Source organism: Gavia stellata, chromosome 10 (genome assembly GCF_030936135.1).
Source record: "Gavia stellata isolate bGavSte3 chromosome 10, bGavSte3.hap2, whole genome shotgun sequence".
Taxonomy (NCBI): domain Eukaryota; kingdom Metazoa; phylum Chordata; class Aves; order Gaviiformes; family Gaviidae; genus Gavia; species Gavia stellata.
Window position 1 is genome coordinate 29,465,129 of NC_082603.1, and position 13,131 is coordinate 29,478,259.

Below are 13,131 nucleotides of genomic sequence, written 5' to 3' on the forward strand. Positions count from 1 at the left end.
GAAATAGAGCTGTTGAATTTGGGCTGCCTGACATTGCAGTATGCTAATGCTTTCAAACTGCTTGGGTCCCCAGGTTCATGATGGTTTGGGATGGCCAGCATTTGTCAGGAAAGAACAAATGAACTAGTAGCTATTCAGAACAAGACTTCATCTGCACTGAATAAACATGATGAGAAATTCTTTTTATTGTTAGTTTCTCCGTTGAGACATTAATCTGTGTTAAAATTTGTATGAGATGTGCCTTGGTTCAATTTTTGTCCTTCCATGTTAACTTTTAGATAAGCCAAGGTAAAAGAGAGGTGATTAAATACTTGTCCTTAATTAGTCCTACCCTTGTAAGCAGTCCCATGAAAAATTGCTGTGGAAAGTATTAGATGCATTGTCTACTTGTGCAATAAAAACAAGCTTAAACAGTTGTTACTACCATAGTTAAGTAATTCTGTTAAAGCAAAAGTATTTGCAGGTTTTATACTCAGAATGTCTCTCTGATTTGGTAAAAGCAAGGTAAAGGACAGATGTCAAAGATGCCAAAGATCTTTTTTCTTCCCCCCCCCCCCCCTCTCTCAGCACCCCCCTCCCCCCAAAAAAAAGAAAGCAGCTCCCTGCTGTATGTACTATTATTTTAGTGTGCCCTATTCTATTGGCTAACATTGTGCTTAATCCTGTATTGTAGTCCAAATTGCTTTGCAAAGGTTCTGGCAATTTGAAATGGGGTAACAACCTTTTTTAGCAAACTCAAAACATTCAGCTGATGACTTCTGAGTTACAAACCTGACCAACTTACAGACATCTCTTGTTGAGATGTTGAGGAAATAGCTGGTCAGGGCTTCCCAAGTGCTCTGACTCATAGCACTCCATGAAATCTCAATCATGTGATTTAGCAAGGCATAAATGAGCCTGGGGATTTTTATAGGCTTAATTACACCCAGTGAAGCAATGTCCTTTTGCTTGAGCAGGGAGTTGCCACACTGCTGTGAAGTGAAAATATTGCTAGGAGAACAGGAAGGTTCAAGCAGAGCCATCGAGTTCATAGGACAAGCGGAAGGAGTGTGTGTACTCATGACCCTGTTCTCTCTACCCATGTGCACTTCCATTGGATTTAGTGGTGGGGTATGTCTGTGACGGTAAGACTGAATGATTCCATTTGCAATCACTGCTGACTTAATAAATTACATGATCAAGATGAGCGTGTGTCTGGCTTTTTTTTCCTCATAAGTACTAGTGAAAGAGAAATGAACTGATAGGGAAGAGGGCACAACCTGCCTGGAATAATTAGCGCCTTGTATTCAGCAAGATCTTTACATAACACCAGTGATGTTACTGCTGCTTTCACTCAATTTTTCTGTGATTTAGTGTCTATATGTCAATGCCTGCAGGATTCCAGACTCATCCAGTCCATGTTCAACACCACACCTGGAAAATGGGAATTTTAGGTATGTTTTCGTGAATAGAGAGACTAGCACAGGCTGATACCGGAAGCATTTGCTGAGCCAGTGCAGCTGCCACTGATGGGGTATTTTCCACCATTAGTGGAAATGGGTGTCGCCAATGCCATTCCAGCCACTGTTGGGCTAATGCTTGGACTCGAGAATTGTCTGTTAAATGCTGAAACTAGTGCTCGGGGGAGAACACAGTGTGCAATTAATGTTGCATCATCATATTGTGTAATGGGCCTTGTTGGAAGCTAGCTCCTTGTTATACTGTTTTCTGTAAAAACAGAGAATAAAAGATGGCCCTTTCCCTGTACAGCTTATCATTTAAGGTATAGTCAATTTAATGACAACTGGTTTTCAGTAATTGTAAATGGCAGTAAAATGCATTTACAGGGCTCGGGGCTTTTTCCTTACAGAAACAGCAATAGGGTCCTAGCATGAGAGAACACTGCTAACAGGATCCATCCAACACATACTGCCTTTGAAATAGACATAAAATTGCTGAACAATCACCATTTTGTGAAAATTCCTTTGAGATATTTCTCATTCTGGTGAAGTGAACCATTCTTGTTTACTGGTCAGTTTTCATTTTCATGGCCTGTTGTACTAAATGGCATTTTTACCAAGCTCAAATATTTCCTTGATCAAAGTCTTCAGTAATAAAGAGGACTTTGAACTCAGCTTAGGAAGCTCATTCATTTCTTCCTACTATTTGAAGTCCCTTGCCTGTTTTACAGGCCTAACGAAATTCCCTTAGTCCCACACCTAAATTATCTTGAAATTCAGTCTCTTCTTCTCCAACCCCTAATTTGTTAAACACCTGAACATTGCCACAGTCATGAAGCTATAAGCCTGCCGCAATTCTGCTGAATTCTCAGATTGCTTTCTTGTAGCCTTATCCTTTTTTATCCAAGCACTCTCCCTAGGGTATGCATTTCCATGTTTCCATACCACATAAAGTTCTGGCTCAGTTTTAGCTTGGTTCCCTTACACAGCCAAGAGACAAGACTTTCTTCATTATTATTAAGGTGCTCAGCTTTTTGCAAACTATAGGGGGAGATGTTTGCTCATAAGCTTTTTTCAGTGTTAAGCACTTTTTTTCCTTGGAGGGAAAAAAAACCACAAAACCTTTTCTTTCTGGCAGTCCAACAAAAGAACCACCTTGTTACCAAAGAGAGAAAGAGGGAGAGGGACTGCACTGTTTTCATTTTGGTTTCAAGATGTTTGGCTTAATTCTACATTTGGGCACTGTTCTTATTCTTTGATGGCTGGTTCAGGCATGAGTCTTCTATCCAGTCTGCTTTCCACTGGGTTCTTCTTTTGCTTTGCTACAATTTATATCAAACCGTTATCTTATATAATTTATGTAAAATCACTTATTTAAAATGACTGTCCTATACAGAGAATAAGGGATTTGGTGCCAGGTGTAATAAATGGGGAAAACAATTCCCATCATTTTCCAAGTTTATTCAAACATCATTTGATCTACAGAGATTTTCTCTAGGGTCATATGTGTTACTTGAGAATCGGTGAAGGTGACTTATTTCTGAAGGAAAAAGCCCCCTTTCTCTAAGCCTTTTCTTGCTTCACATTTGCCTGTATTGTAGCAGTCTGGAGGGAAGGTGCCAGTGCTGGAGCCAGGCCATGTGCATAGCTGCACAGACCACAGTCACTTAAGGCTCCTTTTTTGTAACTCTCTTAAAATTATATCAATTTCAGAAAAATAGTTTTGAACACAAAAAAATCATCATGTGACTGATCTTCAGAGAGCAAATTAAATAGGTTATAACTGTCTTCCCTAGTGAATTTATGGTGTGGGGAATTTCGTGTCAGTTCAGCTGACTGCCTCATTTTTCAAAGCTTTTCACTATGGGTTTTACATTTTCAGTTAAGCTGTTGCTATTTAAAAAGATTACTTCCTTGTCATTTGCAAAGCATGTAGAAGCTGGAGGCAATTCAGCATTTTGACACTCTTAATTAACTGATGGCCTGTCATGAAAATAGGTTGTAATTAAATGATATGGTAATTTTGGCCATGCTGCTTTTCAAAGTATTTTTATATCCCAGCGTGATAATTCAGGTGGTGACATCATGTCAGTATATGTGCTTCTCCTTCCTCAATGCCTACTCAAGAATTGTTGCTTGTGGTTCAAAATAGCTTTAAGTAAATAAATTCCAACTGGTTCTTGGTGAAACAGGAAATAGAAATTTAAAAAATTTCCTGTCACAGACTGTCATCCTGTTGGGGTCTGTGAAGATGACGTGTAACATGTGATAACCTACACGTCCTGTAAGAGATATTCACACATTCAGAGATCTGCAGTGTTTCTAGGGCAATCCAGTTGGGTTCATGAAAAATGACTAGAGAAAACAAAGGTAATTTTGATGGCTACAGAGCCTGTGCCATGTTTGCTCTGGGATATTGCTAATGATTTGAGTAAGATTGGATTTAGATTTGGCCCAATATATTTCTGATTAATGAAGATTATGCTGTCTTCAACTAGAAGGGTGGGTGTTGAAATGGGGGTGCTTTTACTGGGTAAGCAAACATAGTTTTATGGAGGTGTTCCAGGATGGACATGTCCCTAACACAGCCTGACAGTGTTACTGTTCAGAAATGAGTGGGATTTGCCAGAAGCCGGTAATACCCACTGCATTTTGAGCCAGGTTCTTTTGACGTCCTTTTTCTGATGTGCTGCCCTGGGGAAATCTGCTGTCTATTCATCTCTTCAATCCTTTAATAACATCCCTGTGCCAGGAACATCATAATGCTGAATGGCATGACTGAGACGTTACTATAATATGCTGAAGATCCTTGCTTGGTGTGTGATGAAGTGATCTTTGGGGAATAAGTGAAACAAAAGCACATGTAGGATATCCTTTAATTCAATGAAGAATGTGGGTGGAGAAGCAATTGAAATGAACAAGATGCTTCAGATTTTCATTAATGCCTTGAATACTTTAGGGTGTACTTAAACAAATCTTTGTATGTCTGTGTGTGTGAATATTTTCGCTGCTCAAAGAACTAATAAAGCAGGAGGAGCCCATGCTTTTTAACCGTCTCCTTCTCTACCTGCCCCCCATCACACCTTTCCTGTGAGATATGGGCACTGTACTCCCTGGGGCAGTTCTGATAGGGGAGAAATAATCATACAAAGAAGTCTAGACCTATGTGTGGCTGACTGACAAGCCACCTGCTGCTAAAAGCTACTACGGTGGCTGCCTTCCCTCTGCTGTGCCCTCAGTAGTGGCAGTCATTCGCGACTTTCTCCTACAGCAGTCACCAGTTGCCTTTTTCAATTGTGGTTGAATTTGAGCAACATACTCCAAAATTGTTCAAAGGGAGAGGGAGATGTACCTGCACCTGCAGCACAGATGTGTGAGCCTTTCTTCTTTAAAAGACTTAGCTTAAAAAAATTGTATGCACAAAGGATGGTGGTTTTGATGCCCACTGTACCCGCTGTCATTAAGGAGAAGTAGGGTGGAAAAGATCAGCGTGAGAACAGCAGATAACCTAAGACAGTGTTGCAAAAGTGGTGCCTGTTGGATTCCTTCAAGAATAAAACCCCTTTTGCTGGAGTTAGACTCTGTCATGCATTGAATGATTTAATTAGAAAAAATCATCAACCAGAGCTTGAGAGTTATGTATGTTCATGCATAGCACCTATTCCTTTATCTCCGTCACAACAAAGAAGGGAAATGCTTAAGATAACAATGAGCCAACTACATCTACCACTTCCTTTCAAGTAGGTTTCAGTTCTTTTTCGTTCTAAAGAAAACCCAGCTCTTCCTTTGAATCCAGAAAGACCTAAAGGATAAATGCATATACACGTATTAGATCAAACCCTTCACATAAACATTGAAAGAAAAAAAGATGTTCTAGATAAAGGTCTATACTTCTCTTTAATTACATCCTCAAAAAAATCCCCCTCAAAAAACAAAACCAATCACCCTGGAAATATGTAACTGCATGTTCATAGACATGTTGACAACTCTACACTTGGACTGAAGACTTTTTCTGAAACATATTTCCTACCTCAACAAGAAGCTATGAGCTTCGTGCAACATGTGTGCTCTCACTACTCCTGCTGTCTCTTATCCTCTGCCTTCCTACACCCCAGGAATCACTGGGCTCCTTCCCTCTCTGTCCTCCCTTCTCCTGCTGAGACTGGCAGCTTTCTCTCTCCTCCCTCAGGTTCACAGACCTGCAGATCTGGAGGAATTGGTGACGGAGGAAGGTATTGAGAAAAAAATTATATTGTAGCACTCCCTCTCAGGGCCCCAGTGCTCCATACTCATGTCTGTAAGGCACACGGAGATGGGATGCATCACTGTTTGGTGCCGCTTTTACAGCATATGCCACAGAAGAAGTCAGAAGTAGTAGTTGCTAACCTTAATCTGATTTCTTGTCTGTGTTCCCACCTTGGTCTTTGATTTATATTTAGGTGCCTTTCACATAATCACAGAATGGTTGAGGTGGGAAGGAATTTCTGGAGGTCTCTAACCCTCTGCTCAAGCAGGGTCAGCAAGACCATGTCCAGTAGGGTTTTGAATTATCTCCAAGGGTGGAGCCTCCACAACATCTATGGGCAACCTGTGACAGTGTTTGGCCACCCTCACAGCAGAGATTTTTTTTCTTATGTTTAAGGTGAATTTCTAGAGTGTTCAATGTTTTTGACAAAAGCAAGTTAAAGTTGTCTAGGGCTGTTCCAGAAGGATGTGTTAACTTGTAGGTTTGACCATCCAAGAAAAAAACCTGGTTTTTCAGCTGGTCTAATGTACATGTGGATAGCTCTGCTTGTTATTGTATAACTGTTATCCTCCCAAAAGAGAGGTCAGTAACACCAAGGCTATGACGGTGCTTCTCTAACTAGGTGACACGGCCCCCTCAGCTCTGGCCATAGCCCTCAGCCTGTCAATAAGGATATAACTGAGGATCTAGAAGCTGAAAATGACACCATATAAAGATGCAGAGAAACTTGTGATTTAAAGAAAACATCATAATTTTTGCAAAACAAAGATGAATCGGAAGGAACATAGTGGAAATAAACAGAATGGAGGATTATATAGAGAAAGTAAAATTGATTGTTCCTGTGTGAGAAAAAAAGGGTATTAAGTTAAATTGTACAGTAGAGCATTTACGGTTGATGAAAGAAAACACTTATGAAGTACGACAATTAGTGCATGGAACTCACTGTTACAAGACATTAGAGATTAAAACAGGATTTAAAAAGGATTAGATTTTTTCTGTATAAAATGTATGTCCATTTATATTAGACAACAATTAACTGATTTATTTAATTTGTATACCAAATGTGTAAAAAATCTGACAGCTCTTTTGGTCAGAGAATATAGTTATGTTGGAAGAAACAAAAGAAAAGACTCTCACATCAAAAGATATCATGTCAACATTCTTAATAATGGGTTATTTAATAATACCTATGTTGATATGATTTTTCAGTTTGAAATAGTTTTATTTTCTACTATGTATAATTAAAATTGAGTCAAGTTTGAATTGTAGTGTTTTGATTTCTCCAAAATAGTTTTGTTCTTAGAATTTTCCTTGCATCTGAAGTGTTGACATTCGAGGGAGTGGAATTCTGTTCACAAAAACAGTCATTCAAAAATCCTCCACAAAACATCCTCTGTGCTACTGTTTGCTGGTGGAATTCCTTTCTGAAGTGTCTGATGCGGTTTGTTCTCAGCCAGCACATTGAGTAAGCCTTGCCTCTGCAAGTGAGTGCATCAAGCACTGAGTATGTTCACTGAAGCTCATGCAAATGCCTGAGACTGTTATTTATGTAGACCTACTTTATGAGCTTGTAAGCTTTCTTGTGGGCCCATATCTGGTCTGGTTTTGGAGAATTTCAGTTTAAAAATCACCTGTTCGTCACCATTGTGCTTCCTATTGGCCATGAAGTGTAGATATGGTGGTGGCATGTATGGAAAAGTGCCTATGGCTTTTTAGAAGGGGCTATCAACAACTCAGAAACTTCCTTCTAGAAGTTGTGAGATATGCTGGTCCCTCCCTCCTCACCAATATATTATACTTAGGGCAGGTTTTTTAGACCAAACTGGCATAAATTATGACTTTTATCCAAACAATGAGAATCTCGAGTCTCCTACGTTCCACCTTGCTCTGGCACAGCCCCAACATTATTCCTGGAGTACTATCATCTTTGAAAGATGGAAGGTTTTATACGATTGAGGAAATTAAATAATATCACAGCCAAGGGACATCCCAATATACACAGGGTAGGATGTAAAATCAGGAGTTCTAAGATTCTAGACCAAACTCTTAAATGCATTTTTTGACTGATACGAAGCAGGTTGCTTAATCCTCACAGGGGAACTAACAGGTTTCAACAGTTTGTAAAGTACTTTCAGATCTTCAAATGGAAAATGCGTATTTCTCAGCATTTTAGGAAGATGAAGTTCTGTAGATGGAGCTAATTTTTCAAACTCCTATTCATTTTTGAATCTCAAAGGTCTTTTGTTTCAGTGAACAAGAAAGCACATATTTAGGTGATGATTTCATATCTTCCAAATGATATTTTTTCATGTAATCATCATAATAACACTTTTCAGAGGAGACTCTCAAAGTGGTTTCACAGACCTTCATAAGGTCTCATGCAGTACTTACTCATGCTGTAAATATAACTACTTCTACTGTAGAAGGAGAGAGGATCAGATGGGTCAAATGTCACTCAGCAAGTCAGCTAAAGAGTTGAACAAGAACTTGTTTCTCCTGATTCCAAATCCTGGCAGGTTTTTTGTTACTGAGCACAGACATGTTCATCTGGAACACCCTCACAAATACTCGAACCCCATGGGTATTCACTAAAGGCATTTCCAGCTTCTGGCCAGACCAGGAATGTAATCAGAAAGGTACTTAAGCATTTCCAGGGCTTCCAAATACAGATGAATAGCAAAGTAAACAATAAGAATGAAATGATCCAAATGTTTATTGTTTTCTTGTTAACAGGGACTACTAAATCCTGTAATTTGACTTCTTGCTTAGTAGAGGCTTTCAAACTACCTAAGTATCACATCTCAGTCTCAAATACTGAGTCCACATAACAACCCTTGAAAAGTTGTCCCGTCAGTATTGGAAAAATAGCCCTTGTTTGCACATGGATTTGTGTCTTCACCCTCTGATCTCTACCTTGCAACAACCCTAGTGCTGCCACGTCCATGATGCCACTCCTACCACAATGACCTCAGCTTCCTCCACAGTCCCTGCAACGTTCCTCGGCCAAAACAGCACAAGCTGGGAGTAACGTGGCGGTGCATGCATACTGCCTGAGCAGCCGGAGCATGCACTGATTAACGAACTGGCTGCTGCCACACTGAATATGTACCAGCTGAGTTGGATTTGCTTTGGCTCGTCCCCTCTGTGTCTGGCCGTGGATTGCCACAAAACTTGTAAGAACTTAATTTCCTTTGAGACTTACCACTTTTTCAGCTGTGGCAGAAATTGGCCAAGAGATCCAAAAGATGTGGGAAGGAGGGAGGGGAAGAGAAAGACAAACAATTTAATTGAGTAAGTGTTGTTTCCTTATGAAGCTTGGGCTAATAAGCTAAAATGGGTGCCAGAGGGAGAGAAAAAGAAAAAAATTAAGACGTAATTAAAGTCCAAAGCCCTTGCTCAAGATTACACAGAAGTTTAGCACAGATACAGACACAGATCTTTTAGAGCCTCTGGGCCAGTGTCTAGAATATGGACAGAAAAGTGCTGGATGTTTCAAGATGTAGCCAGCATAGACAGTAACGAAATTACATTCCCTTTTAAATGCATAACCTATGTGAGTTTACCATTAGAAAGGATTAAAATTCCATCTTTTTTTTAATCCTAAGAATACATGGCATGTTTAAAATTTAAACTGGACAAAATAAGAATAGGTATTTAGCATGAAATGACTCTCATGAATCGAAATGGTGACCTAACAGGTCTTTTTCTTTTCTACAGATTAAGTCATATCTGGCGGAAAATGCATCATAGATTAATTAAGTGCCCATGTATTAGTGGTTTTATTGTATGACTCACTAAATACTGAGTTAACCTTAATATAGGATTCTGAGGATGTTTAGCCAAGCAATTTTATTGATTCAGATTGTTCTGGTGCAGGCAGTACTTGAGTATAATGGATGAAGCCTGCACAAAATTTAGAAAAATCAAAGATTCAAGGCTGATGAAGTAATAAAGATGTAGTAAGACAGACGCCACGGGAGCTGGAGTAGTCACTCAACCACTAGAGGGCAAAATCATGACATTGTAACCTTCACTGCGGGTCTCTTGGGGTCTTTGGAAGGGTGTACTCAGAGAGTTGTTTTTTTAAAACAGAAACTGGTTAAATGATCACTAAGCACTCTACTAGCAGTGGTGGTAGTAATGAACATTTAGAGTATCGTTTCTGTCAGAGTGTGATATGCAAGCGCTTACTAGCAACTGTATGGAAAAAAGTCAACATTTTATTCCGTGGAACTGTGAATAAAAGCTTCAGTCACCCAAGGGGTTTGGACGCTTAGGTTCACAGCACAAGCCTGTTCTACTTGAGATCTTGCACATCAGCAGAAGGCTGAGTATTTGTATCAGGAACTACATTGGGAAAGTAACGAACATTTTGCTGTAAGGTTTCCTAATTTTTTGACGACACCAGATCAGACGCAGAGACTCCTGAATATTTCGATCAATGCCAGATTCTGGAGAGGTCCAGAGCCTCACATACGATCCCTTACCCAAGTCTGCCTTTGACCTTCTAATATCAAGTGTTCCTGTTCTTCTCTCCCCTGGTTCTTGTCCTCTCCTGTGCCTATGCCTATTTATTATCAAGCATCTATCTTCTGCTCCCACACCACTGTTCAGAGACTAGGGGTGGGTCAGCTTTGGTATGGACCTGAGAGACTGCTTGGCATGAGAAAGATCCGTATCCTGCCTGTGACAGTGGCCAGAAGCAGATGCCAGAGGAAGAGCTTAGTAGCAGGGTAATCATATAGTCACACTTGTCAGGAGTAACCTCCCAGCTTCCAGCACCGTATGACTCAGACTTCTTGAGTGAGAAATGTTTTCTTTGTATGCAATATGCTTCAAAGGATTTGCCTTCTGTGAACAAGTCCACCCATCCCTTCAACCCATGTAAACATTACCATCCACACGGCTGCTCCCATCATGTGCTCAAGAACACATGATCTGTGTCAGATGATGCTGAAAGGGATGACAGGTTGTTACTTCTTAGTGCCCAAGGAAATCGACTTCTGCATAGACTAGTAACCAGAATCCACAGCTGTGATCATGTAGTTGTACCTCATGGGTAACAGACTTACAGGACTGACCTCCTGCTTGTCTTAAAATATAGGTTTTAAAAGCACCTGATTTTGATTTTGACATTCCAGTGCTGGGAAATCTAACTTGTTCCTCCCTAAAGTGTCTCAGTGATTAATTATCTTCACTGGTAGAAGACCTCACCAGGAAGCTGAATACATCTGCCTTTAGCATACAGTCACTGAATTTTGAAAGTACGTAAAACCTGTGATTGAGTCGCCCCTTCACCTTCTTTTTTGACACTGAAATAGGTTGAACATTTTCACTTTCAATCTAAATCATTCTTATTGCTCTTCTCTGAACCATCTCTTTTTCAGCTTCTACTAAGAAATTAAGGAATTTGGATATCAGGCTTCAGGAGCAGTTGGACTAGTACCAGAAAAAATGAATAGACATCTTTCTATATTCTCCCATTTACAAAACCAAGGATTGCATTAGCCTGTTGGCCACAGCACCACACCACCTGCTCATTTTCTTCTGATTATATGTGATGACTCTCGAGGTTTGTGGGCATTAACTTGTTAGAGCACAAATTCTCTCATCCTATAATCACTGTCTTTATTCTTTGGTGCATGTTTTTACTTTTAGCTGTACAGAAATGCGTATTACTTGTTATCAAGCTGTCTCAGATACTTTACATCATGACTTGTTATTTATGACTCCCTATTTCTTACATCACTTGCAAACTTTGTAAGTGATGATTTTATGTTTTCCTTAGAGCCATTAATATCAATAAAATATAGTGTAGAATTAATTGCTATAGGACCCAGAAACACATTATTTGATGATGACTTCTTATTTCCCCGCTTTGTAACTGTCAGTTAGCTAGAATTTCAACAGTTTAGTATGTGCTGTCATGAGTCTGTACCACTCTGGCTTCTTAATTAAAAAGCTGCAAGTTACCAAAACAAATATTTTGCAGACCTACTTGCCTTGATCAGCCAAACTTGTAATGCCATTAAAAAATCAAGCTATTTTGGCAAAATTTATTTTCCACATTAATTTGCATTTATTATGCAAGGATTTCCATCCTTTAATTCTTTCTTAATCAAGTAATGTAGATAATGTCCCATTATGTTACCCAGAATTCTTGTCAGGCTGGTGGGTCATAATTACCCTGGTCACCTTGTTTACCCTTTTAAAATATTGGTACAATATTTCATCCGGTCCTCTGGAACTTTAACAGTGTTCAAAGATTTATTGAAAATCAACATTAATGGTCTAAAGATACTCTGTGCCAGTGCTTTTAAAACTTTTGGATGCAAGTTACCTAGACCTGCTGATGCCCAACTTTATTAGCTTCTGTTTAACATCCCCCTCAGTGCCTGGAATGTATTTCATCATCATCATATGATATTCGTGTACCATCTGGCTCTTCCCCAAACACAGACCAGAAATAGTTATTGAGCTCTTCTGCGTTTCCTACATTTGTACAACCATTCTATTATTCCCACCTAGTAACAGACTGAAGTCTTTACTAAGCTTCCTTTTTCCCCAAGTTTCTGCAAGTTTCACCAAGTAGTTAAAAAATCCTCTAGTTAAAAAATCCTCTTATTTGTCCTTAACTCTGTTGTTCATAGATTACTCTTGCAGCATTTTGAAACCTGTATCAATTGCCCATAACTCCTAGCTCCTGGTGTACATACATTGTTACAGACACACACCCTTTTATTGACCCTGTGACTCTCTGCCGCTCCTTTCAACTAGGGCATCTCATAGTTTCCCCTCATCTTTCTAACTACGGTCTTCTCACCCACTTTCCAGTTCCCTGCCTTTTGCAAATTGGAGTCTCCTCTTCTATATGCTCTCCTTCATGCCTCTTCCTTGGTAGCTTCTCATTAAAGAGCTGTGCAAAGATGGTAAAAGACTTGGGAAAGAGGTGGCAAACTCTATACCAAATGTCTATGCTATCATGTGGGGTACTATTAGGCATGATTCCTTATGACGATGCTGTAGAGGCTCACTGACGTGAGGCTGTTGTACATGGAAAAGCTGAAGATACTTTTTGGAGAATTTGTAACTCTGACACTTGCACTTAATGTGCCAAATAGAAGGTCATGGTCCATGTCTTACAGCCTTTCTGGGGCTTGGGATGAAAATTATTGATTTGGTTTGTATATAGTGTTTCTCACTATCCATACCCAAATGTCTCCTGTTTTGACATTAGCAGAGGGAGCACACTGAGAACACAGGACGGGCAATCTCCTGCTTTAAGCTCAGGTGTCTGGCACCACAACTGCCCGGAGCAGCAACCTGAGTTTTGCTGACTTCCTGCTCCTCTAGATATATCTTCACTGGGAACAAGTCATGTGGCATCCAAGGTACAAGATACCGAGAAGGGACAGGGTATGAGACCATGTCCCATCACCTTAACTC